This window comes from Euphorbia lathyris, chromosome 8 (assembly GCF_963576675.1).
Source record: "Euphorbia lathyris chromosome 8, ddEupLath1.1, whole genome shotgun sequence".
NCBI classification, from domain to species: Eukaryota; Viridiplantae; Streptophyta; class Magnoliopsida; order Malpighiales; family Euphorbiaceae; genus Euphorbia; species Euphorbia lathyris.
The window spans coordinates 7,202,918-7,229,401 of record NC_088917.1 but is presented as its reverse complement, the minus strand read 5'-3'; the positions used below and the strand labels follow the sequence as shown (position 1 = coordinate 7,229,401).

The 26,484-nt window shown below is 33.3% G+C and overlaps 1 pseudogene; it reads left to right on the top strand.

The window, feature by feature from the left end:
* Window positions 1-22,950: 22,950 nt before the first annotated feature.
* LOC136203791 (major allergen Pru av 1-like) lies at window positions 22,951-25,700 on the top strand (annotated as a pseudogene).
* Window positions 25,701-26,484: the final 784 nt, after the last annotated feature.

The following is a 26,484-nucleotide window of genomic DNA, read 5'->3' as shown; positions in this document are numbered from 1 at the left end:
ATCCTTCGTCTTCCTCAAAGTAGATCAACAAAATAGGAAGATTGACAGAGAGAAAAGAAAAGAGAGAGGAAGAAGAAAGGAGTGGGAAATCTTTAGAAAAACTTTTACTTTTTTTCTAGTAAAGATTAGAGAAAAGCAAAGCAAGCCACAGACATCCCAGCTAGGTGTTAAGCCCAAAATATACCTAAGATATCATTAATATTTACACCAGTTTTGCTATGAAATCGTGCTGTTTATATCTATTTAGAGTACTTTTACGTCCGAATATGTTTCTTTCATGCAAGGTACCTAAATATTTGCTAAAATCCAAATAGGAACGAAAACTGATCAAAAACGAAGGAAAAACCCTAAGTTACGAGCCAAAAGATGAAAAAGTCAGAACCGCGAGGAACATCCCGAATCTCAGCAGCGATTCTGGGTCGTGACCGAGATTCCCTAATCTCGGTCGCGACACGCCTTTTTCAGGCAATTCGCCCTTTCATTCCGAAGACCAAAAACTGCCCCCCTAAACTCGGAAGGGATTCCATGATCTCGGTAACATCAGAAATTCCTGTAGCACATCTTTCACATGTTTTAATTCAAAGAAACGCGTCCGTTCGGGTGGATAGAAACGTCTCTTCACAGCGGACACGACCCTTGAACACGACTCTTCAACATCTATAAATAAAGAGTTAATTTCAGAGTTCAATGTTGGTTGATTAATTAAGAGTTTAGAGAGTAGAATTTATGTAGAAACTCTGACTCAGAAATGGGTCAGAGATTAGATTTCATTTCTGTAAAAGCAATCTTGCCGTACACAAGTTGTTCTTAAATTAATTACAAACACATTAGCAATTAGATTTAAATTAAGATCTGTTTAAGACTAGTTTAGATTTTGGTAGTAGAAGAACCATCTCTATTCTGAAGATTCAACGAGAAGATTAAGTAGCGGATTCGACCCCAGAGCCTGACAAACTCTAACGAGGTTTGACGAAAGGAAAATCTACCTGGAACTCACTAAGTCCTCTTGAATGCTTCCATGTTTTTTATTCTCTATAAACTTGTATCAATTCACACTTCATCTAATAAAGGTTCATGCAATTCAATATATTTTTATGTAGCGCTTTGGTAAATGATCCGAAGTGAGTTCTGGTGTTTTCATTAAAACATAGTTAAATTCAAAATCTTTACAAGGAAACTTTGTTGAACTCTTAGGCAAATTCATTTTTAAGGACGATACGATCGTTAAGTCGGCTTATCAGAAATAAGTATTAATTTGGTTAAGGTAGCAACCTTGCCCGACCGTAAGAGCATTGTCTGCGGTTCAAAGCCTTTTAATTGAAGGGAGTTTACGTTATTACACATTTATAATTTATACAAAGTTTAAAGTTGTTTTATTTGCTTAATGCAAACGAATACAATTAATCTCTTATTTTAAACACTAAACGTTTCTGTTTTGTAATTCATATTCAAAACAGAATTGATTTCTAACATTCTATATATTCTAATCTGATTCTTATTAATTCAGTCTCAAAACCAATTTCAAATAACGATTATCTATTAAATAAACCTTAAGTCGTATTTAAAATGTATTAATATAAGTTTTTCGTTAAAAAACGTTCCATGTGGGTTCGATATCTTTTTATTACTACAAGCGAAACCGTGCACTTGCGGAAATCGCTCAACACTAGGCTGGCACCCCTGAACAGAAAACGCGCACACCCGAACTATATAAATAAATGAAAAGTTTACAAGGAGAGGAGTAACAATGAAAGAATAAAAATAAAAAATGAAACTAATCGGACCTAAGAAATGCGAAAATTAACAACATTACAGATATCCTGTAAAATGAAAGTATGGCAGAACGAAGGTGCACGATTCCACCATTTAATACCTGAAGTCGTGACACCTTGCTTAGCTAGCAGATCTGCAGCCTTGTTTCCTTCCCGGAAGATATGAGTGGCTATGATTTCCATTGTAGAGCATTGATATAAGCATTTCAGTCAAGTTTGCCTGACTTTCCAAGGGACCAATGAATATTGGGTTTTTAGGAAATTTACTACGAACGAAGAATCCGACTCGATCCGTAATTTACGCCAACCTCTCTCCCACTCGATGTTGATAGCAAAACTCACTGCTAATAACTCTAGCGTGTGCGCAAGACCAGACGCAATTGGGAACGCGAAGCAACCCCTAGCGAAACCTCTTGCGTTTCGGAAAATACCCCCAACCCCTGCCGGACCCGGAGAGCCGAGAGCCGATCCATCGGTGTTTACTTTTAACCAATCTCGAGGGGGTCTAGTCCACCTGATTCCGGTAATATTTAGCGCCGGTGGTGGTTTAGGATCAATAAACAGCAGCTGAAGAATCCTCCTGTCATAAAGCTGCTGCAGTAACCCCTAGAGAGACCACTCGCCTCCTTCGTATAAGACCGCAGTTGATTAATTGAGAATTGGATTGAAAGGAGATCATTGGCAAACGCGCATTTGTTTCTCTGCATCCATATAAGCCAAATACAAGTGACGGTTGCAGCCTGCCAAATAAACTGAACTTGCTTTCCAAAGCAGAAATTCACTAGTTGGGTAAAAAAGTCAGAAAATGTACCTGATAGATTGATCACAACTCCGAATAAAAGACCAAGGAACCGCTAGAGCTCCGAAGCGAAAGAGCAAGGGATGAACAAGTGTTCCGTCAGTTCCATCGAACCATTATAGAGGTTGCAGCGGGACACAAAACTGAAGCCGCGACTCTGAAGAGCCTCATGGGTGGCGATCCGAATGTGCAGTAATTTCCAACTAGTGACTGATCGGGATGGGGGATATGGCGGCCCCAAATGAAGCGGTGCCATTGGACTTCAGGACAGTCATTACTGAGCTTCTTATAGAGACGGCGGACCGAGAATTGCCCTTTTGGGTCAGGCTCCCAAATGCAAATGTCATTTTCATTCCATCCCCTAGTAATTGCTTGGATGTTCGTTTGAACCCTAGGCGACAGGCTGTCAATATTGATCCACTCATTATCCACCAGATGCTCCTCCACCTTAGCGGATTTAGCGCGTTGTTCAGCCAGAGGTTGCAATAGGGCAACAACGTATATTAAGCTACTGATCAATTCAATTTTTACTGCTTTAGCTCCTGATCTTTTATATATTCATTGTGTTTGGTGATTTAGGGAAATCGCTAAAATCTAAGCAACCCCCTCCATCAGAAGCTAAAGCTACTTCTTCTATAGTTCAGCAACCCTTCTTTTTAGCGGAAATAACATCTTACTGTTGCTTAAGTCTAGACTGGTTGTTACTTCCTACTCTATTATTTGGAAAAATAACATTTTTAAGTCCTTAATCTTTTTTATTTTTTTGTTGATTTGAGCGCTTGATCTTTTCGATAAAGTTTCTCTATGTAACCATATTAGATATATAAAAGCTTCTTGAAGGGCTTAATCAATGAAAATTGAAAAGATACCATAATACTTTTTGCCTAATTGTTTCATCAAATCCTCTCTAATTATTGTTTCCAAACAGTACATACGTGAAAGATTTGCGAGGCTGCAGTTTGGAAACATAAAGTGTTGCAAGGTGATTCTGATAGACAGAGAGGGAAGATCTTGGCCAGCAAATTTCCGACAAAAAGATTCAGATGATGAAGCTTATATAGGAGATGGTTGGAATGAGTTCCAAATTGCTAATAATCTTGAGGAGGGGGATTCTTTTTTTTCGAGTTCATTGAAAAGGCGAAAACACCTGCACTCAAAATGTATGGTAAGTTAAGTTTATCAATAAGGCGAACAATACTCATACCTATTATTAATTTTTTGTATACATATATATTCGTGTCATGTTCAATATATTCATGTAATATCTTAGATTACTTGTATTTTCTTTTTATTTACATTGTCTTCTATGTAACAACCCTCTGTGGAGTGTGTGTGTGGGTAAGATAGATGGTCTAAGCAAGGAGCGCCCTAAGGAATGATTATTTTTATGTCAAGAAACTATTTAGCTCAAATGATAGTTTTTATTTTTATCTCTACTATATAACTAATAATGCTATATTGCAGAGTTCAAAACAAACTATAACATCGGAACGAATCAAGAAACTGCTTCATCCATGGAGAAACCTTATTTCTATATCATGGTTTTTGCTTCTGCCTTTAGAAACCGTCAAATTGTGAGTACATACTAACCCAAATCATAATAATTGTTGCAACTTGAGAAACTAAAATTATATTGAAGAACCTATACTTTAAAGATTGAAGCACATTTTCACTCAACTATTTTCTTTTTTATTCAACATAATAACAATGGAAGACACTTACATATATATATATATATATATAAACCACATGAAATTTATTTAAAACCACATACTTGTTAATTTAAACACCACATATATAAGTCTACACCTACCATATATTAATCCTTATTTTTTCAAGGAATTAAATGCATTTTGACTTATGCATTTTGAAGGAAGACTTTCTTCCTTATCTTCACGTGATCTTGCACAAATTTATTTTTAAATTTTTTTTTAAAATTAAGTTTAATATTTTAACATGCCTCTATAAACTTAATTTTTCGTGACTCTCAGTTGAGCTCTCTAATGACTAAACACATCGTACTTCAGCGGCTTCGTGAAAATATCTGCAATCTAATCTTGCGTCTTCACGTACTTTAATGTCACCTCCTTTTGCTCAATACACTCCCGAATAAAATGATACCTCGTGTCAATGTGTTTACTCCGGTCATGGAACATTGGATTTTTAGCTAATGCCATTACAGACTTGTTATCGACAAAAATCTCTGTTGGATCTCGTTCTTCCATCTGTAACAATCTCCGGAGCCATATTGCATGACAGACACATGATGTTGCAGCAACATATTCAGCTTCGCATGTAGATAACGTCACGATCGTTTGTTTTTTTTTGAACTCCATGTAAATGTCGTGTCATCGAGAAAAAATACAAAACCCATTGTACTTTTTCGATCATCTTTGTCACTGGCCCAATCGCTATCACTATACCCAACTAATTTGAAATCATCAAATTTTGAATAAAATAAACCCAAATTAGTTGTACCTTTCACGTAACGGAGAATTCTTTTTGCTGCATTCCAATGTGACACCGTTAGGGCTTCCATGTATCGACTTACTAAGCCGACTGCATAGAGAATATCCGGTCTCGTACATGTCAAGTATCTGAGACTTACGATCAAGTTTCGAAATAATGTCGGGTTGACTCTGTCTCCACCTTCATCTTTTGTCAACTTGATTCCACATTCGACTGACATGCTGATGGAATTACAGTTTTCCATCTTGAACTTCTTTAAGATCTCCTTTGCAAAACCACTTTGAGAAATAAAAATTCTGGCGTCATTCTGCTTCACTTCAATGCCAAGATAATATGACCTTAGCCCAATGTCAGTCATCTCGAACTTACGAGCCATTGTCTTCTTGAACTCTTCAAACATCTTAGGATTGTTCCCTGTAAAAACGAGATCATCCACATTCAAACAAATAAGTAACATATCTCCATTTTTCACTTTTGCATACAGAGCATATTCATGTGGGAATTTGACAAAACTATTTTCTTGAAAATATTTGTCAATGCGACTGTACCAGACTCGTGGTGCTTGCTTAAGACCATAAAGTTCCTTTTTCAATTTTAGCACTTTATTTTCTTGACCTTTCACAACATACTCAAGTGGTTGCTGGATATAAATTTCCTCTTCCAAATATCCGTTGAGAAATGCGGATTTCACGTCCATTTGATGGATTCTCCACCCGTGTTGAGCAGCTACAGAAATTACCAGTCTGATACTCTCCATTCTAGCAATAGGAGCAAAAACTTCATTATAGTCAATTTCGGGTCGTTGACTGAACCCTTTTGCCACCAATCTTGCTTTATGTCAGACAATTTCACCGTTTGCATCTTTCTTTGCTTTGAACACCCATTTAACTCCAATGGGTTTTTGATTGGCCAGAAGTGACATCAGCTCCCATGTTTTATTTTTCTCAATCGAATGAATCTCCTCTTCTATGGCTTTTCTCCATTTTTCATCTTTCATTGCTTCTTCTGGATCTGTTGGTTCATCATTAACAAAATGATAATAAAGAGTTAATTCATCATTGAGATTTCTTGTTACATCATAGAGATCTTTAATAAGTATGAATTTGTTTGGCTTTCCGGGCGGATGTTCATCTGAACTGTCTTCATTACTCGAGGACAAACTCAAACTGTATGAGCTTGCTGATGTCGAACTGGTTGCTGGTATTGTGGCTGTGATTGTGGCTGGTTCTTCCTGATCATTGTGTTTTGTAGTTGTTTTCTTTTTCATCGGTCTAGTCCCAAACTGCTTCTTCATCAATGGTGACATCCCTACTGGTGACGATTTTCTGAGTCTGAGGATCGAACATTTTGTACCCTTTGGAATGTTCTAAATAGCCCACAAATAAATATTTCTTGCTTTTATCATCTAGCTTCTTGCGTTCTTCATCTGGTACATGGACATGAGCAACACTGCCAAAAACACGCAAATGAGAAATATTGGGCTTTATTCCGCTCCATGCTTCTTATGGAGTTTGATCCCAAACATTGACAGTTGGCAATCTATTGAACATGTAGACAACACAATCTACTGCTTCGGCCCATAACTCCTTCGGTAAAAATTTTCTTTTTAACATGCTCCTCACCATGTTGAGCACTGTTCTGTTCTTTCTTTCTACTATGCCATTTTACTGAGGTGATCTGGGGACTGAAAGGAAATGACGGATTCCATGATCTTCACAAAATTGCTTGAAAGAGATGGACATGTATTCACCGCCTCTGTCTGATCTGAGTGCCTTAATAAAATGACCACTTTCTTTCTCCACTTGGACTTTGAATTTTTTAAATGTCTTAAAAACTTCTGTATTTTCCTTCAAAAAATACACCCAAGTTTTTCTACTATAATCATCAATGAAAAGTAGAAAATATTTATTTCTACCCAGTGACTGTGGAGTGATCGGTCCACACACATCTGTGTGAACTAGCTCAAGTGGTGCCTTTTCTCTTGACTTGGACTCCTTTGGAAAACTGGTTCTGAATTGTTTTCCAACAAGACATCCTTCGCACAATTGATGAGGCTGGTCAATGTGAGGCAATCCGTTTACCATCTGCTTCTGTCCCAACAACTTCAGTCCTCCAAAATTGAGATGTTCGTACCGTAGATGCCAAAGCTAGGGGGGACTTTGTACACAAGCTTTCAAACATTTGGCCACGTCCGTTTGAATGTTAATTGTTAACATTCTGTTTCTCGCCATGGGTACTCGTGCGATCAACTCCTTTTTCTCATTCAATAGGAGTAGTTTCCGGTCCACCATATGAACTTCATAATTTTTCTCCAGTAACTGTTCCAAACTCAAAATATTGCTTTTCATGTTGGGAACATAATAAACATTATTAATAAACTGGCTAGCGCCATTTTTGAGCCGAATAACAATGATTCATTTGCCTATAATAGGAACCTTAGAGGAATCTCCAAATACAACATTACCGTGACGGATTCATAGAGCTCCATGAACATCTTCTTGTCACCACACATATGGTTACTTGCCGCATTATCAAGATACCATATATTATTTTCACAATTTTCTTCACCTTTGTACGTAAGTAACACTGTGCCAGTTACTTCCTCATATTGAATATTATTGGCAGTCTCCTCTACCTCATTAGGCGGACTCCAACATTCCACCGCGTAGTGACCGTGCTTAGAGCAATTATAACATTGAATGTTGGACTTGTCACGTCCTTCATTCGGCCTCCAGTTTCCTCTTCTTTGACCGCGTCCTTGGCCTCTTCCTCTGCCTCTGGTGAATTGAGTGCTTCTGTTATTGTTGTTGTTGCCGTTTTTATTTCTGCCTTGACTTCTGCCACGTCCTCGTCCTCTACCATTTCCTCCTCGACCTCTTCCGCGTCCTCTGTCGAACTGACTACTTTCGCGATTTTTAAACACAACCTTTGTTGCTAAGACTTGTTCTGCGGAATCTTCTCTTCGTTTCTCAAACCGCTCCTCTCGTGCTTGTAGTGACCCTACAACTTCATCAACGGACATTACGCTGATGTCTCTGGACTCCTCCATAGCCACCACTACGTAATCAAATTTTGGTAGTAGTGATCATATAATTTTTTCAATAATTCTGGACTCTTCAAATTTTTCTCCATACTGCCGTATCTGATTTACGACAGATTTTACTCGGGATGAGTAATCACTAGTGACCTCCATCTCTTTCATCCTCATCGTCTCAAATTCTCCTCTCAACATCTGCAAACGAACTTTTTTAACTTTCTCCTCCCCTTGAAGAGAAACTCGTAGGACTTCCCACGCTTGTTTGGCGGTGGTAGCTTCGGCTACTTTCTCGAACATTAATTCATCCAAACCTTGATGGATGAGAGTAAGCGCCTTTTGATCACTTTTGCAATTTTTCTGTAGAGTATCTTTTTCTGCCTGTGACAACGCTGTCTCATTGGCTGGAACTACATAGCCTTTTTCGACAATATCCCAGACATCTTGACATCCTAGTAACGCCTTCATTCGAATACACCAACTTGAATAATTGGTTTTGGTGAGCTGAGGGTATTGATAAGGAAGTTTGAGACCGTTTGACATTTTTATAGGGTCTTTGAAACACTCGGTTTTGAGACAATATAATTATTTTTGCAGAAGAATGACTCTCGTAACGTGGCTCTGATACCACTTTGTTGCAACTTGAGGAACTAAAATTATATTGAAGAACCTATACTTTAAAGATTGAAGCACATTTTCACTCAACTATTTTCTTTTTTATTCAACATAATAACAATGGAAGACACTTACATATATATATATATATATATATATATTCAAGGAATTAAATGCATTTTGACTTATGCATTTTGAAGGAAGACTTTCTTCCTTATCTTCACGTGATCTTGCACAAATTTTTTTTATTTTATTTTTTTTAAATTAGGTTTAATATTTTAACAATAATTTCATCAATAATGATAGGTAATTGAAGTTTGGGGTTCATTTCACAAACATCATTATTCAAAACTTCACTAGCTATTGCTGCAATTTTCCCCAACAATAATTTATTTATTTTTCACACCTTAAGTAAAAAATTTGCAGAGAATTCTAAATCCGAATTTATTTCTGAATTATAGTGCTATTAATATTGTAACCTAACTTCATTTCTTGACCGAAAACTCGAACTTCTATTATAATATTAACATCACAAAGAAAAAAAATTCATTAAAAATGAACAAAATGATAATCTGAACAAAAATCCGTTAATGACTATGTATCCATATCATTTTAAATTATGGTTGAATACTTGTTTTAGGCTGACTATAATTTATTTTTTTACTAGGGTAAATAATTTATTAGTGTCTACGTTTTAACTCAAATATTTAAGGAATTAAAATATTAAACATAACAAAAGTTAAAGACTTTATAATGTATGGTGTAGGCTACCGTCACTTTGTTGAAAAACAAGGTAACCGATACTATGCTTATATTACCATTGATTACAATTTTGGTTAATCTAAACCATTAAATAATTCAACGTGTTATTCAATTATATTAACTGGTTATTGCTTGTGCCGGTCAAATCTTCGCTGAACTCTCCACCTCTTTCTATTCTGTCTTCTTCCTGCATTATTTTCTTCCACCCGCCTCTGGTCTCCTTTAATCGGTGCTGGCGAAGCATGAAGCTTCAAAAAGGCGGTCATGGTGATAACCGACCAACCCAACTAATAATACTCCAAAATCAACCCTTTATGTCTTCAGATTCAAGGAAGCCACAAACCTTAATTACTTTTCTCCCTTTTTTTTGTTGTATATGAAAAGAGGTTTAAAATCGATTTAGTTTTTCAAACATCCATGGTGATAATGTTGGGTAAATTACACCCATGGTCACTGAACTTTACCCATTTTTATATTATATCTACTGAACTTTAATTCTTAACGATATGGCCACTGAACTTTACACTTTTTAACATTGGTGACCATTCAATTTTAACTAACTCCTCAAAATGACCTTAACTACCACAAAATGAAAATATTCAAGAATTAAAATTGTTCAGAACGACATTTACCATGAAACCACATTTTTTATTTTCCAAAATCACATCTTTTGGGGCTTTCTCTCTCTAAAAATTTACTTTCTTTCTACTAACCAAACAACACCGAAATGACCTCAAAACGAAAATTGTCAAAAATTAAAGTTTCTTAGAATATCATTAACTCTTCGAATTTTTTATTTTGAGACCATCAACGGTCATTTTGAGGTATTGAGTTGCCACCGGTGTTAAAAAGTATAAGGTTTGGTGGCCATACAGTTAAGAATTGAAGTTCAGTGGTCATCATGTTAAAATAGTAAAGTTCAATGGTCATGGGTGTAATTTACCCGATAATGTTAGATAATCAATTCATGTTATCTTGTTCCCTACCAACTTACCAAGTTTAATTAATTTCAATTTGTGTATGTGTTTCTAAATTGAGTTTAGGGTTTTACTTCTTTTTCACTAGATTCATGTTGTAATTAACTCTTCAATTTCATGCTATTTCTTTTGATTCAATTTTGAATTTTGAAGAAATTTTGACAGAAAACAATTAAAATTTACGTAAACCTTTTATTTTTACACATCATTTACGTAAAGTTGGACTAAATTTCCATAATCTTGTTATTTTGGGAGAAAAAATCCACAAAACTTGTGAAAAATAGAGTTTTACGTAAAACCTTTAAACTTTACGTAAATCTTTTATTTTTAGACTTAATTTAATTAAAGTTGGACTAAATTTACATAACCTTGTTATTTTAAAAGAAAAATCCACAAAACTTGTGACAAATAGAGTTTTACATAAAACCTTTGAATTTTACGTAAATCTTTTATTTTTAGACATAGTTTACAGTTAGACTAAATTCATGTAACCTTTTTATTTTAGGAGAAAAAATCCACAAAGCTTGTGAAAAATAGAGTTTTACGTAAAATCTTTGAAATTTATGCAAATCTTTGATTTGTAGACATAATGTATGTTATGTCATACTAATTAAATTTCCATAACATTGTTATTTTAGGAGAAAAAATCTATAAAGTTTGTGAAAAATAAAGTTTTACGTAAAACTATTGAAATTTACATAAATCTTTGATTTTGAGATATCATTTACGTAATGTTGGACTAAATTTACGTAACCTTGTTATTTTAGAAGAAAAATAGAGTTTTACGTAAAACCTTTGAATTTTACGTAAATCCTTTACTTTTAGACATAATTTAAATAAAGTTGGACTAAATTTACATAACCTTGTTATTTTAGGAGAAAAAATCCACAAAACTTGTGAAAAAATAGAGTTTTACGTAAAACTTTTAAATTTTACGTAAATCTTTTATTTTTAGACATAATCGTAAAGTTAGACTAAATTTGCGTAATTTTTTTTAGGAGAAGAAATCCACAAAGCTTGTGAAAAATAGTCTTACGTAAAACTTTTGAACTTTACGTAAATCTTTTATTTTTAGACATAATTTACATAAAATTAGACTAAATTTACGTAACCTTATTATTTTAGGAGAAAAAAATCCACAAAACTTGTGAAAAATAGAGTTTTACGTAAATATTTTAGATTGAGACATAGTTTACATAAACTTAGACTAAATTTACGTAACCTTATGAGAAAAATTTTAAAAGTCTTGTGAAAATAGAGTTTTACATAAAACTTTTGAATTTACGTAAATCTTTTATTTTTAGACATAATTTACATAAAGTTGGACTAAATTTACGTAACCTCGTTATTTTAGGAGAAAAATCCACAAAACTTGGAAAAAATAGAGTTTTACGTAAAACCTTCATAATTTAAGTAAATCTTTTATTTTTAGACATAATTTACGTAAACTTGGACTAAATTTACGTAACCTTGGTATTTTAGGAGAAAAAATCCACAAAACTTATGAAAAATAGATTTTTACGTAAAACTTTTAAAATTTACGTAAATCTTTTATTTTTAGACATAATTTACGTAAATTTGAACTAAATTTACGTAACATTGTTATTTTAGGAGAAAAAATCCACAAAACTTGTGAAAAATAAAGTTTTACGTAAAACCTTTGAATTTTACATAAATCTTTGCTTTTCAGACAGAATTTACGCATTGTTGAACTAAATTTATGTAGCCTTATTATTTTAGAAGAAAATATGCACGAAGCTTGTGAAAAATAAAGTTTTACATAAAACTTTGAAATTTACGTATATCTTTGATTTTTATACATAATTTATGTAATGTTAGACTAAATTTACGTAATCTGGTCATTTTATAAGAAAAATCCACAAAACTTGTGAAAAATAGAGTTTTGTGTAAAACCTTTGAACTTTACGTAAATCTTTTATTTTTAGATATAATTTACGTATAGTTTGACTAAATTTACGTAAGCTTTTTATTTTAGGAGAAAAAAATTCAAAAACCTTTTGAAAATAGAATTTTACGTAAAATCTATGAATTTTACGTAAATCTTTTATTTTTAGACATAATTTACGTAAGGTTTGACTAAAATTATGTAACCTTGTTATTTTAGAAGAAACAATCCATAAACCTTGTGAAAATTAGAGTTTTACGTAAAACCTTTGAACTTTACGTAAATATTTTATTTTTAGATATAATTTACGTATAGTTTGACTAAATTTACGTAACCTTTTTCTTTTAGGAGAAAAAAATTCAAAAACCTTGTGAAAATAGGGTTTTACGTAAAACCTATGAATTTTATATAAATCTGTTATTTTTAGACATAATTTACGTAAGGTTTGACTAAAATTATGTAACCTTGTTATTTTAGAAGAAAAAATCCACAAACCTTGTGAAAATTAGAGTTTTACGTAAAACCTTTGAAATTTACGTAAATATTTTATTTTTAGATATAATTTATGTATAGTTTGATTAAATTTACGTAACCTTTTTATTTTAGTAGAAAAAAATTCAAAAACCTTGTGAAAATAGGGTTTTACGTAAAACTTATAAATTTTACGTAAATCTTTTATTTTTAGACAAAATTTACGTAAGGTTTGACTAAATTTACGTAACCTTATTATTTTAGAAGAAAAAATCCACAAACCTTGTGAAAATTAGAGTTTTACGTAAAATCTTTGAACTTTACGTAAATATTTTATTTTTAGATATAATTTACGTATAGTTTGACTAAATTTACGTAACCTTTTTATTTTAGTAGAAAAAAATTCAAAAACCTTGTGAAAATACAGTTTTACGTAAAACCTATGAAGTTTACGTAAATCTTTTATTTTTAGACATAATTTACGTAACCTTGTTATTTTAGAAGAAAAAATCCACAAACCTTATGAAAATTAGAGTTTTACGTAAAACCTTTGAACTTTATGTAAATATTTTATTTTTAGATATAATTTACGTATAGTTTGACTAAATTTACGTAACCTTTTTATTTTAGAAGAAAAAAATTAAAAAACTTTGTGAAAATAGAGTTTTACGTAAAACCTATGAATTTTGCGTAAATCTTTTATTTTTAGACATAATTTACGCAAGGCTTGACTAAATTTACGTAACCTTGTTATTTTAGAAGAAAAAATCCACAAACCTTGTGAAAATTAGAGTTTTACGTAAAACCTTTGAACTTTACGTAAATATTTTATTTTTAGATAGAATTTACATATAGTTTGACTAAATTTATGTAACCTTTATGTTTTAGGAGCAAAAAATTCAAAAACCTTATAAAAATAGAGTTTTACGTAAAACCTATGAATTTTACGTAAATCTTTTATTTTTAGACATAATTTACGTAAGGTTTGACTAAATTTACGTAACATTGTTAGTTTAGGAGAAAAAATCCACAAACCTTGTGAAAATTATAGTTTTACGTAAAACCTTTGAACTTTACGTAAATATTTTATTTTTAGACATAATTTATGTATAGTTTGACTAAATTTAGGTAACCTTTTTTATTTTAGGAGAAAAAAATCCACAATGAAAATTAGAGTTTTACGTAAAACCTTTGAACTTTACGTAAATATTTTATTTTTAGACATAATTTACGTATAGTTTGACTAAATTTAGGTAACCTTTTTATTGTAGGAGAAAAAATTTACAAACATTGTGAAAATAGAGTTTTACGTAAAACCTATGAATTTTACGTAAATCTTTTATTTTTAGACATAATTTACGTAAGGTTTGACTAAATTTACGTAACCCTTTTACTTTAGGAGAAAAAGCCACAAACATTGTGAAAATTAGAGTTTTACGTAAAACCTTTGAACTTTACGTAAATTTTATTTTTAGATATAATTTACGTAACCTTTTTATTTTAGGAGAAAAAAATTCAAAAACCTTGTGAAAAAAGAGTTTTACGTAAAATTTTTATTTTATCAGTCCCTATGTTAAATATCTAACATATTATTTAGTTCTCATATTTTAATAATATATTATTTAGTTCTTATTTTTTATTTTGATCAACAGTTTTATCACTTAAATTTTTAAATTATTGAACAGATTAATCCCTCTATAAGGGACTAAACTATTGAATTGAGCTAAAATTAAGAACTGAATAGTGTATTATTCACATATAATGACTAAATAGTGATTAGATTAAAATATAGAGACTCATATATTATTTACCTTGTAATTAATAATCTTTAAAATTTCTATAATTAAATATTACCTGCTATAGCAGGTTACCTTTTTTTATTAATTTTAATTAACCTTATTTTTATTAACACATGTTCAATTATTATTGGATACTAAAACAAAGTATGATTACTTTGTTTTCCAACAAAGTAACCATAAAATTTACTTATAATGTATTATTAAAATACGAGGACTGAACAACATATTAGATTAAAATGTAGGAACTAATAATTTATTTATCCTTTTTTTATTATGTCTTAATACGTACCTATTTTATCAACCTTTTTTTTCTTTACTTTATCTATTTATATATGTTGGATAATTTACGTACTATTATTTATAGTTACATGGATAAAAATAAAGAGTAGTTAAAAAAAGAGAGTTAATGATGCACTCAAACATGTCATGACATAATTTCATTTATTTTTAATGGAATTTTATTGATTTTAACTTTAATATTACAGTATTATAGTAATGTAAAGTTTTAGAATTTTTATGTGTACAGTTGAAGTTTAAGGACTATAATGTTAATAATGTTATTAATGGATTTTTATGTTAATAATATGTATACATGAAACGAAAATTTACATATAAATTCACTTTTAAAAAACTATCTACAATTGTGTCAAGTAATGATTTGAATTATGCTAAACTAGTAAAATCAGTACTTTTAATATATATTTTAAGAATTATTAAAAGTTGTTCAGTTACTTCAGAATCGTGTGAAGGAGGTCCCTTGGGTCCTCAGACGATCATGGCTAAAATGCATTCGACAGTGTGATCAGATGGAGATAATTATCACACATATATACAGGGAAGGAAACCGCCCGGCAGATGCACTGGCACGAGACGGGGTTAACATCACTCGCATCCATTGGTGGACTTCGCCCCCCATTTTTTGCAATTCTTTCATTTTTGACGATTCTTGTAACATAGCTCATGTTCGATTTCATTAATTCTTCTCCCTCTGTATTTTTCCTTTTATTAATAATATTTCGGGCCTTGTGACCTCGTCAGGGGGGTGCCAACATAGTTGGGATGTCTCTGTCTGGAAGCAACGTCCAAATTTTCATCAAAAAAAAATATATATTTTAAGAATTAGAATTTACAAATTAGGAGTCTAGAATATATTTTCTAGCCTTTATGATTTATGAATTGGGGGACTAGAATTTTTAAATCATGGTGTAAAATCATAATACATAGAAAATAATGACAGAATTAAGTTTGGTGATATGAGTTAGTTGTAATTTTGTACTTAATTATGATATTCATGTATTTGACCCTAAATGAAATTTATCCATGATTTTTGAGATTTTTTTGTAACCAACCTAACTATTTGATTTTCTTTAGTTTGGAAGCTACAAAACATGAAATTGATAGTAATGAAGATGGCGTGGAAGAAGATATTGAACATGTTAATCCAATTGTATAGGAAACTTTCTTCTGATATTCAAGCATCAACATCAATTGTTTCCAACCACATTAGAACTTCTCATTATTGTTTTGGACCATAGTATAATTTTTTTTATTATTGTTTTAGGCCACAAAAGAATTTCTCATTGTATAGATTTTGAATTGTTTCAATTCATAGATTTAAGCACAAGAAAATATGTTGTTTTCGATTCTCTATCCATTTATATGTCATAAATTGAGTAGATGATATCACTATGCCAAAACCCTCTTCAGACGACGGTTAAAAACCGTCGTCCCGCGAGATATAAATCTGTCACGGGGCTCGCTGCCGTCTATTGCACCTTCAGACGACGGTCAGGTTCTGTCATGTTTCGTCATCACACATGACATTAGCCTATTTTCTTACTGTCATTTTACCCTTGTTACAATGCAGCTTATTTATTACTGCCGCACCTTTAATGTCATCAAATGACATTTTTACAATTAAAACCGTCAGGTTAGCGTGTGGAAAATTGACATATTCAATTTGAGATGACAGTTCGTATAATAATTTCTGACGTTATAGCCTGTTTAGATGACACACGTCTTAATCAATCATGTCAGAGGATTTTTTTTCATGCGTCAGGAACATTAATTTTAATGTCTTTTTATTGATGTTTAGATGACATTTTTAAAAATTAAAATGTCACTTTATGCCTTCTTCTTCGTTTGAATTTCTGGTTTTTATACCTGAATACAAAAACATTCTAAAATATGAAGATGAAATTTTGTATGTCAATGGTTTTAATTTTACTGGAGACCAATACTCATAATATGTTTACATTTGTGCCTAACGTCAATCCATATCAATACATTTTTGAATTAAAACACCAAAATAATAACCAATACATTTGTGCCTAACGTCAATCCATATCCATAAGTCAATCCATATCTTGGAGTAATAATTAGGCCTATAATCCCAAAGGTCTTGCTATCTGCAAAAGCCAAGCAGGTCATTAATATTACACACAACCCTAAACTCAGTAGTAATTACGTGACCCTTCCCCTAGCACGGACTTTCACTTACCACAATCATATCACTATAAATATATGCATCATAATTCAGAATCATACCTTCAACAACCCGAAAACTTACCAACAATGGATCCCCTTGTTGAAACTCCAGGAGACATAATTGATGACTTGACTAAGTTGTACGATGAGAACCCAGGATGGCTTCTGGCCATCAATGGTACGTATGTCAATCCATAATTGTTCTGTAACCCTTCCTGGTTTCTTCTATGTATTTCTAATGATTCTTCTTGGATGATAATGTACAGGTCCTCTCGATGGTAAGTTCTTCAAATGGTCGATCAGAATGAAAGGCCCCGAATACACCCCATATGAAAGGGGTGTATTTGAAATCAGAATCAGCGACCATCGGGATTTCCCAAACATACCTGTAAGAGTAATATTAACTCAGATCAGTAAGATATAATCACCTATATGAAACATACACTAATAGATCTCTCCTCTTATTCTCAGTTTTGGTTCCGGAATAGGATATATCATCCTAACGTGGCTCCTCAGGGGTCGATTCATCTTCCATGTATCCTTAATGACCATCGCTTTTCCACTGCCACGGTATAATGCAACCATTTATCTATTTCATTTGATAAACATACAACATCATATTTTTGTTCTAATTATTCTATGCATTTTGTAGTGTCTGTGGCACATATATGATCTACTTCTACAGCCCCACAGTGAGGAGCCATTTCTTGGGCAAGAAGCAGTTGCTGAGCAATATCGCAGCAACAGGGAAGAGTATGAGGGGATCGCCCGGATATGGACTGAGGAGTATGCAAAGTGTATATGAGGGTGTACAAATCTCCTAAACTATCTTGGCTAAGAGAAAGGAGAATCGGAAGGCAATGTGAGCTCCAAATGTGGTTCTCATTCCAATTCCAAATTTCCTTTCTTTAGTCAAAATAGTTAAGGAGCTTTGGACCTTTAATTCCCCCCCTTTTGTAATATATAATGTAGAGCTTTGTGCTCCTAAATTGACCCTTTTATAATGCTCATTCCACTTGGTAATGAGGGTTATGATGCTGTCACCACAAGGGACTTTGTTTGTGCTGAATATGAAGGATGTTCAGATCTCCTAAGCTGTCTTGGCTAAGTGAAAGGAGAATTGAAAGGCAATGTGATATCCAAATGTGGTTCTCATTCCAATTCCAAATTTCATTTCACTAGTCAAAACAGCTAAGGAACTTTGGACTGTCAATTACAACCGAAAGGCAACACTCATCCCCCCTTTTGTAATATAACGTAGAGCTTTGCTATTCAGTTTGTATGTATGTGCAAATAGACTAAACTGACCCTTTTACAATGCTCCTTCCACTTGGGTTGTACTCGTGGTACTCTAAACTTGGTAATGAGGTTTATGATACTGTCAAAACAAGGGACTCTGTTTGTGCTGAATGCATCATAAACCTATCACCATGTTTAATGATGTTGTTACAATAACAAACCGAGTGAAAAGGAACATAGTAAGAGTATGGCCAATGCACATACATAACCCTTTATGTAGAGCTTGTTATTCAGTTCGTATGTATATGTATATTCTATCTAATCAAAATATATCTTATCATTTGGAAGCCATATCAGTACATGCAATTAGCCTAAATTTACGCTTTAATACATGCTTCATAAACGAATTGCATTCAGAATCCTTACTTATCATTTCAAATAAAAATGAGCCAGTTGAGTTCATAACATTTTCAGCTTTAAGAGTATGCCTAACATGCTATAACAAGTAGACAACTTATTCAAGTAGACATGTATATTCAAGTGAACATGTTATAACAAGTAGACAACTTATTCGTGCATGTCTATTCCTTACTTATTCAAGATAACTTATTCCTTACTTATCATCATAGGTCATGTTCAATTTCAAAACGAGTATGGATATATCTTATCATTTGCAAGCCATATTAGTACATGCTTCATCCATGCTCAATGACCCATTTACAATGTTCCTCGTACACATACTCATACAGAACCTCAAACATAAGCATCAATAGAACATCATATATAAACATGTTTCATACACATACTCAATCACTTCTAGCAGTATAACTCATGAGTAGTGCCAATCTCAATGAACATTCAAAGCTTTAGAGTATGTCTAATCAGCCACATGCTTAATGACCCTTTTACAATGTTCCTCTAATACTTGATGCATGATTAATAAGCTACATGCCGAAATGAACAATCGTACATATACTCATTAGGCACCTCAACCATAAGCATCAACAGAACATCAAACATAAACATGTTTCATACACATACACATACTCAATCACATCTAGCAGTATAACTTATAGGTGTAAGAGTAGTGCCAATCTCAATGAACATTCAAAGCTTTAGAGTATGCCTAATCAGCCACATGCTTAATGATCATTCATAGATAAAGTCTATGAGTCCTAGCTTCCTAAACAGTTATATCTAACCAATCAGTTCATACCAATCATTTCATCATCACCCAAAACATCATACATATATGTAATCGTTCAGTTCAAACCCACATAAGAATATATATACTAAATCAGGCTAGTTTCCTAAATCAATGAGTTCTAGGTTCCAAAACAGTACATCAAACATACACAATCACTTCTAAAAGCATGACCAATCAGTTCAAACCAACATAATATTAATATATATTCAGTAAGTTAAAGAAATGTTCCCATATGCTAAAGGCATGAACCGATTGATAATCTCTTCAGTCAGCCATCCCATGTACTGAAGCATTCTTACTATCCCTGCAAATAGTGTTCAAATAAAAAGGAAACAGATGAGTTCATACCATCTGCTGTATCAGGCACTGTCTTGCCCTAGATTAAAAAAGATAAAGACCCAAGCTTTACATCAGTGAATCTAAATACAATAAAATCAGTGTAGCTAAGCGAGAGATCTAAACCTTTCAATGATAGGTCTGAAAATCACAAGATCCTTATACCAGCTGCTGAAATCGACATACACAAAAGTAAATCGGATGAGGAAAAGATAAGAGTAAGGAATAATGATACATCTAGGAACGAAGAAAATATGGCTTACTAGTACCGTGTTTCCAGCTCACCCAATGATTGCATGTTCAAATCAACCATGGAGATAGAGAGGGATGAGAGGGATGAGAGAGATGAAGCTTGCGTAACCTAAAACTGGGGTTTGGGGATTGAGAGAGGGTTTATATATCAGCTGAAATTTCAGTCAAATGATATAGAGCGCCTAAAATTTGGTATGGCCGCATAAGTGAAATTTCATTTGCCGCTTTTTTGTTTTCGGCATACAATGACATTCATTTATTAGAAATGTCATCTGTTGAGCGCATCAAATTTAACGAAAATGTGCGTTTTCTTTGGATGATAGGATTCTGTAATCGTAATGTCATCTGAGAATCAAGCGCATTTTTTATTTCGCCTTAAGATGACATACAGTTAAAATACTGTCACGAAAAATATTCAGACGACACGAAAACAAATGTCTGTCATGTATCTTGTGTCATGTAGGGCCTCAAATTCTTTTATATTTCATTTGCCTTTGGTGTTCGTTTTTCTTTCTGCAAAAACTCACCTGCACCCTGATTATTCTCCAGTACTGATATGCTAAGCTGATTCAAAGGCCTCGTCTTCCTAGGAGTAGGAGTAACAATTGGAGTGGTACTCTCACAAGGAATACCTACTGATCCGACATCCGAATTAACCCTCCTAAATCCATTGTCAACCCTATCATTTGGAGTAACATGCGTACTACTAAACCCCACAACAAGAGGCCGCCGCCGTTCTTTGGCTTCAATCTTTTTCCCCAGACTCCTTACAATATCAAGTTCACTCTCCAGCTTCCTCCTGAGCTCTTTATTCTCATGCTTGGACATCGAAGCAAAATTTATCTTTACTTTTTTCTCCAACCCTTGCTTCAGCGTCCCGTACTCAGCAGGTGGTTCACGCACAATATTAGCTACAGCTGTTGTATCTTGCTGGCAGTTGAGGCTCGAAAAATCATCAGAATTGGCATCCCAACCTACAATTAGCCGCAGAGTTGAATTTGTGTCTTCTAAACTTGGGTTTTGCGATTCTGGTACTTGAACTGTATTGTTTTCAATCTTCTTCAGCTGGGCTAAATTTGTGTCTTCTAAACCTGGGTTTTGCAATTCTAGAACTTGAACTGTATTGTTTTCAATCTTCTTCTGCTGAGCTAAATTTGTGTCTTCTAAACTTGGGTTTGCGATTCTGGAACTTGAACTGTATTGTTTTCATTTTTCTTCTCGTTCGTTCGTCTTTGTAGCCGTTGTTCTCGGCTTCAGTTGCTGTAGCTGTTGTGCTGGGAGTAGTTAGGTCTCTGTCTCTATCTTTATCGTTGTTGTTAGTGTTGGCTGTGGTTGTCAGGTTATTGATGTTGTTCCTAGGTCCCTTGTATGCTTTCCTTATATAGACATGACTCTCGCTATATCTCTGCTTCTTTCTTGCTGCATCTTTTCCACATCCCGAAGCCATACATGTAACTCTAAAACCCTAACTCTCTCTATCTCTCTTTCCACAAAGATCTAGTTACAAAGGGTATCGAAAAACTAGGGTTTTTCACCTCCTTGTACAACAGCACTCGAAAACCCTAATTTTGACCCAAAATCACGATTTCAATTAGAGCAAAACATGAAACAGACGCGAAAAGTTAGTCCAAGCTCGAACCTTCCACCATTAACTGTGACCTAAACTCTCATCCAGAACACACAGCTAGCTATTTACACATGCAGGGATCAAGTGCTTTCAAAGGCTCTTGTTGTATGCTATATCTTAACGATTTCTAAAATGGCTACAACATAATAACTCTAATTAATAGAATTAATTTCACATATTAATTATAAATTTTGTTTATACCGAGCGGTTATAATTGTGATTTAATTCTATTAAACTAAAATTAATTTATGGACTTAATACTTTATTAAGAAAAAATAAAATTGTAATTAATAGGCAAAAAAACATTTCCACTATCCTCTTTATATGCCTATATCTCGACACTTTCTCTTATTTTAGAAAAAAATGAGACAAAGATAATTCTCTCGTATTTTTTTTGTCCCTTCATTCACTAGTACAGAAATGCTCACTTGTGTCGCACCTCTTGTGTCGCGCTTGAAGAAAAAGCGACACAACAGAGTAACTAGTGTCGCACGTTTTGTAAACGTGACACAACTAAGTATTCTGTGCCATCACTTGTGTCATGCTTTAAGAGCGTGCGTCACAAACGAGTTACTTCTTGTATCGCCTGTTTTAGAGTGTGACACAAAAGCAAGCTTGTGACGCGCCTTTACCAAAGCGACACAAGAAGTGTGTTATCTTTGTGACATGCTTTTATAAAAGCGACACAAGAAGAGCCTTATCTTTGTGTCGCTCCTTTTTAAAAGTGTGACACAACTAATACGAACTACTATTTGAATATAATTATTTTTTCTTCATATTTCTTAAAATACAAAGAAATTAAAAAAAAAAAGATGAAAATCAAATAGCATGTACATACATATAAACTTAAAAATTTATTCCATAAAAATTAATTAAAAATAAAAAATAATTTAATTAATTATAATAGTATATTAAAAATAATGTTATAACTATTATTAATTAGTATAAAACTATTAATTAATAATTGGTATAATATTAATATTAATCATAATTTTTTAAATATAAAAAAATAAATTTTAGAAAAAATATTGATAGATTAACCCATTTTTACAGATTTATACCATTTATTAAAATGATTTGAAATTAAAAAATATAAACTATGTTCTACCAAAAAAAAAAATGTAAACTATGAAAAAGGATAAATAATTGGAGATTTATCTAGGTTCTTGAACCCTAAAAATCAGACCCAAAAAATAACTTCTCTGTTTCTTCTTCCCCATCACTGCCGCCACCTCCTTTCTTCCCTATACAGCCGGCCGCGTGACATTTCTTCCGCCGTGGCAAGGCTTGTGCCACCTTAAAACCTTCGATCGGACAACTTCAATGCCTCCTACTGCTTCTGCTTCCTCCTCAATCCTAAAATTGTCACTGACGTCTTCCTTCGCCGAGAGTATCGGTTTCTGAATTTCCCGGCTCTTAAGTTTTACCCATCAAATTCAACCAATCTATTTCTCTCACCTTCTCCCCAACCTTCAATTTTCACATCGCGTACCGATACCTATGGAAGCCCAGCAAAATGGGTGTGGGTTATGATCAACATGGGTATGTATGCTATTCATTGCCTTAACTCTCTTTTATCCATCCTTGTTTGATTAATTAGTCGAATTGTTTGAGGTTTTGTTCATCCATTGATTGTGTGTGTGTGAAATTGTGTGCCCCAGCCAAGATATTACAGTAGCTGCAATGCGGGCATGTAGGGATGCCATCTCTTCCAATTGGATTCCTGCTTTTCGCAGAGGTATGACTCTCGTGTTAATTTAATCATCATGTAAGGAACTGCGACCTTATGAGGTCATACAACTCTGTAGAGCTTTAATATTGTGTTTCTCATAGTCCATTTTTGTTGTATTTTTTCTGAGAATTGTGTTGTTCTACCAAAATAAAAATTGATACAGGGTCCATACCCTTATAAGGAAATAAAATTAATTCTAAAGAGGGGAATATTAAAACCTCTGTCACTCTGATTGTCATCTTTCTCTGCTGTGAAGTGGAGCTTTCTTCAGAAGAAAGCCTACCTAAGTCTGGTGTCTTTGCAACATCTCTAGGATTTGAGGTCTTGACCTTGAGTCTGTCGTTTAAGGAAATAAGCTGATTATACACAGCTCTTAGTAGATTGGAACATTTGGGAATATCCTTTTGGGTTCTCTTAAGATCAATTGAGTTAAAAGTCTTCTCAAATACCCTTTTTCCAAGAGGTAAAGCTCTAATACGAAAGGTTCTTGCTTCTCTTGTAGAAGTTGTTTTAGTTGTTTGGCCATTAATGGAGTATAATTTGAAAATGAATTGTAAGGGATATAGATTGGTAAGATAACTGAATTAAATATGAGAGAGGATAGATATCTATCAGATAAAGAAGATTGGGTATTTAAGGGTTGGAAAGAGAGTAGGATCTAGGCCATATGGTCTTTAAGTGGTTTGATGTTAACCCTTTTCTTCTCTTCATCTTGCCCATACATATGCTCAATTCCAGGTTTTGTTTGCTGTTAGTTATTTCTTGTCTTTATTTCTAACACTCTCTTCTCCCATATTTACACACAAACACGTCTACTTGTGTCGGTCCTAACAGTATTTTTGTCTTAGTTGTGCATAAAATACAAATCTAGCTTTTAATCAATATACTAGTATTTCACGTGCATCTCAAATCACTAAGGTAGAGTTAAAATTATATTGTCTCCTACTTCAAAATATACATATATGCTTATGGGAGGAGAACACATGCCTAATATATATGAAGTCCAACTTTTACCATATTGTGTAATTTCAAACCTTATAAGGGTGAAGGTTGGAGGGTGGCCAAAACCGGCAATTGTGCTATCATTTGCAGTTGAAGGAGATGGTATTGGCTTTATTGAAGGAATCTGATCTAGTTTTATCTGCTGATGTTATTGAAACAATTGTAGACAAGGTATGCATTATGCAATGTGATGTACACTCTTCTTGAGGGTTCGGTTCTCACTTTGATTTCTGATTTTGATGTTCATGTCTATTATTCAGACATTTAGCGAGGCGGATATAAAGGGTGATGGGAGGATTGATCAAGAAGAGTAGGAAGAATACGTCCTAAAGAATTCATCGCTCCTAAAAAACATGACGCTGCCTTATTTAATGTAAATATCCTAATTAAGCTTTAAAACTTACATTGAATGCCCCATGAGATATAACATTCTGACTACTTTCATGTTAAAGAATCTGCTGTTTTTGTTGATTTAACTTTTTGCGATTTCAGGGACATAACTCTAGCATTTCTGAGCTTTGTGCTAAACACGTAAACCAGTTAGACACAAACAGGTCATTTTTCAATCCTTAATATCATTTTCCAAACCCCATTAATCAGAAGCATGGCTGGTGTTTTAACAATTCATAGAGATATTATAACTTCAGTCCCCGTAGCAACCATGTTCAAGATTTTTGTCCTCGAATCAGATAAATTTATCCCCAAAATCATTACCCAAATCACCATTGAAGTTCTCGAAGGAAATGGAGGCCCTGGAACCATCAAGAAAACTTCCTTTGCTGTTGAAGGTAATTTCTTATTTTCATTTCTGTCAATAGAGGAATATCTTTATAAATCGTGTTGTCATGTCAAAAATTGAAAATGCAGGAGCAGAGTTCAAGTATATCAAGAAGAAAATAGAATCAACGGACACAGAGAATTTGAAGCACAGTTACAGTGTGATAGGAGGAGAGCCATGGATGGAAACACTTGATAAGGTTACTCATGAATTCGAAATGGTGAGTTTGGATGGAGAAACCATTGTTAAGTGCAAAAGCTTGTATTTCGTAAAGAAAATTCGGAGGTTGATGAAGACATTATTATGGCTGCTGCTGATAAGGCTATGGAAGTTTTTAAGGCCATTGAAGCTTATATCTTGGCTAATACCTGATGTGCGAATTTAATTAAATGAATTTTATGTTTTGATTTGTTTATTTTTATGCTTTCTTTGAATAATGGAGTGTAACGGCCTTAATTTGTCTTTTAAATGAAAGTTTAGGGTTTGTGTTTGAAATTTATTATTATATATACCATTTTGTTGTAACAAAGTTTATTGGGTGTTTCAGTTGCTCATTTTGTATGTTCTATAATATTCTTATTTTTTTATTCTTATTATTTTACTTATTAAATATTTCTTTGTTTTCTATATTTAATTATATTTAAATTTTTAATTTCTATTTATATAGAATCAAGTAAATTTTTTATTATAAAATTTTATGCTGGATGCTAGAAAATTTTGTAAAATGAAAAAAAAATCAATATTTTGTGTCGCGCGTGGTGAAAGAGCGATACAAAGTGTACCAGATTAACCGGGGAGCTTGTGTCGCGCAATCTTGGAGTGTGTCACAAGAAGTATCATATGTTGTGTCGCGCGCGTGTAACAAACGACACAACAGATGAGTAGATTGTGTCGCTCTCAAGAGCGATACAAAGTCCTTGTGTCGCACACTTGTTGTGTCACACAAAAGTGCGACACAACAACCTGAAAAAGTGCGACACAAGTAAGCATTTCTGTACTAGTGATTTTTGTTTTATATTCCTTGCTTGTTTCATGTTTTTGCTTTCAAAATTCAAGAATATATAATTATTATAAAATTTTAATAAAGTCATAGAAGTGATATCTGCGAGAGTAACTGATATTGGATACAATAGAAAAATGAAGAACAAATTGATGAGATATTACGAGATGAAAATAGGGGAACTCATCATCTTAAGTTGATTCAATTGGATATATTAGTT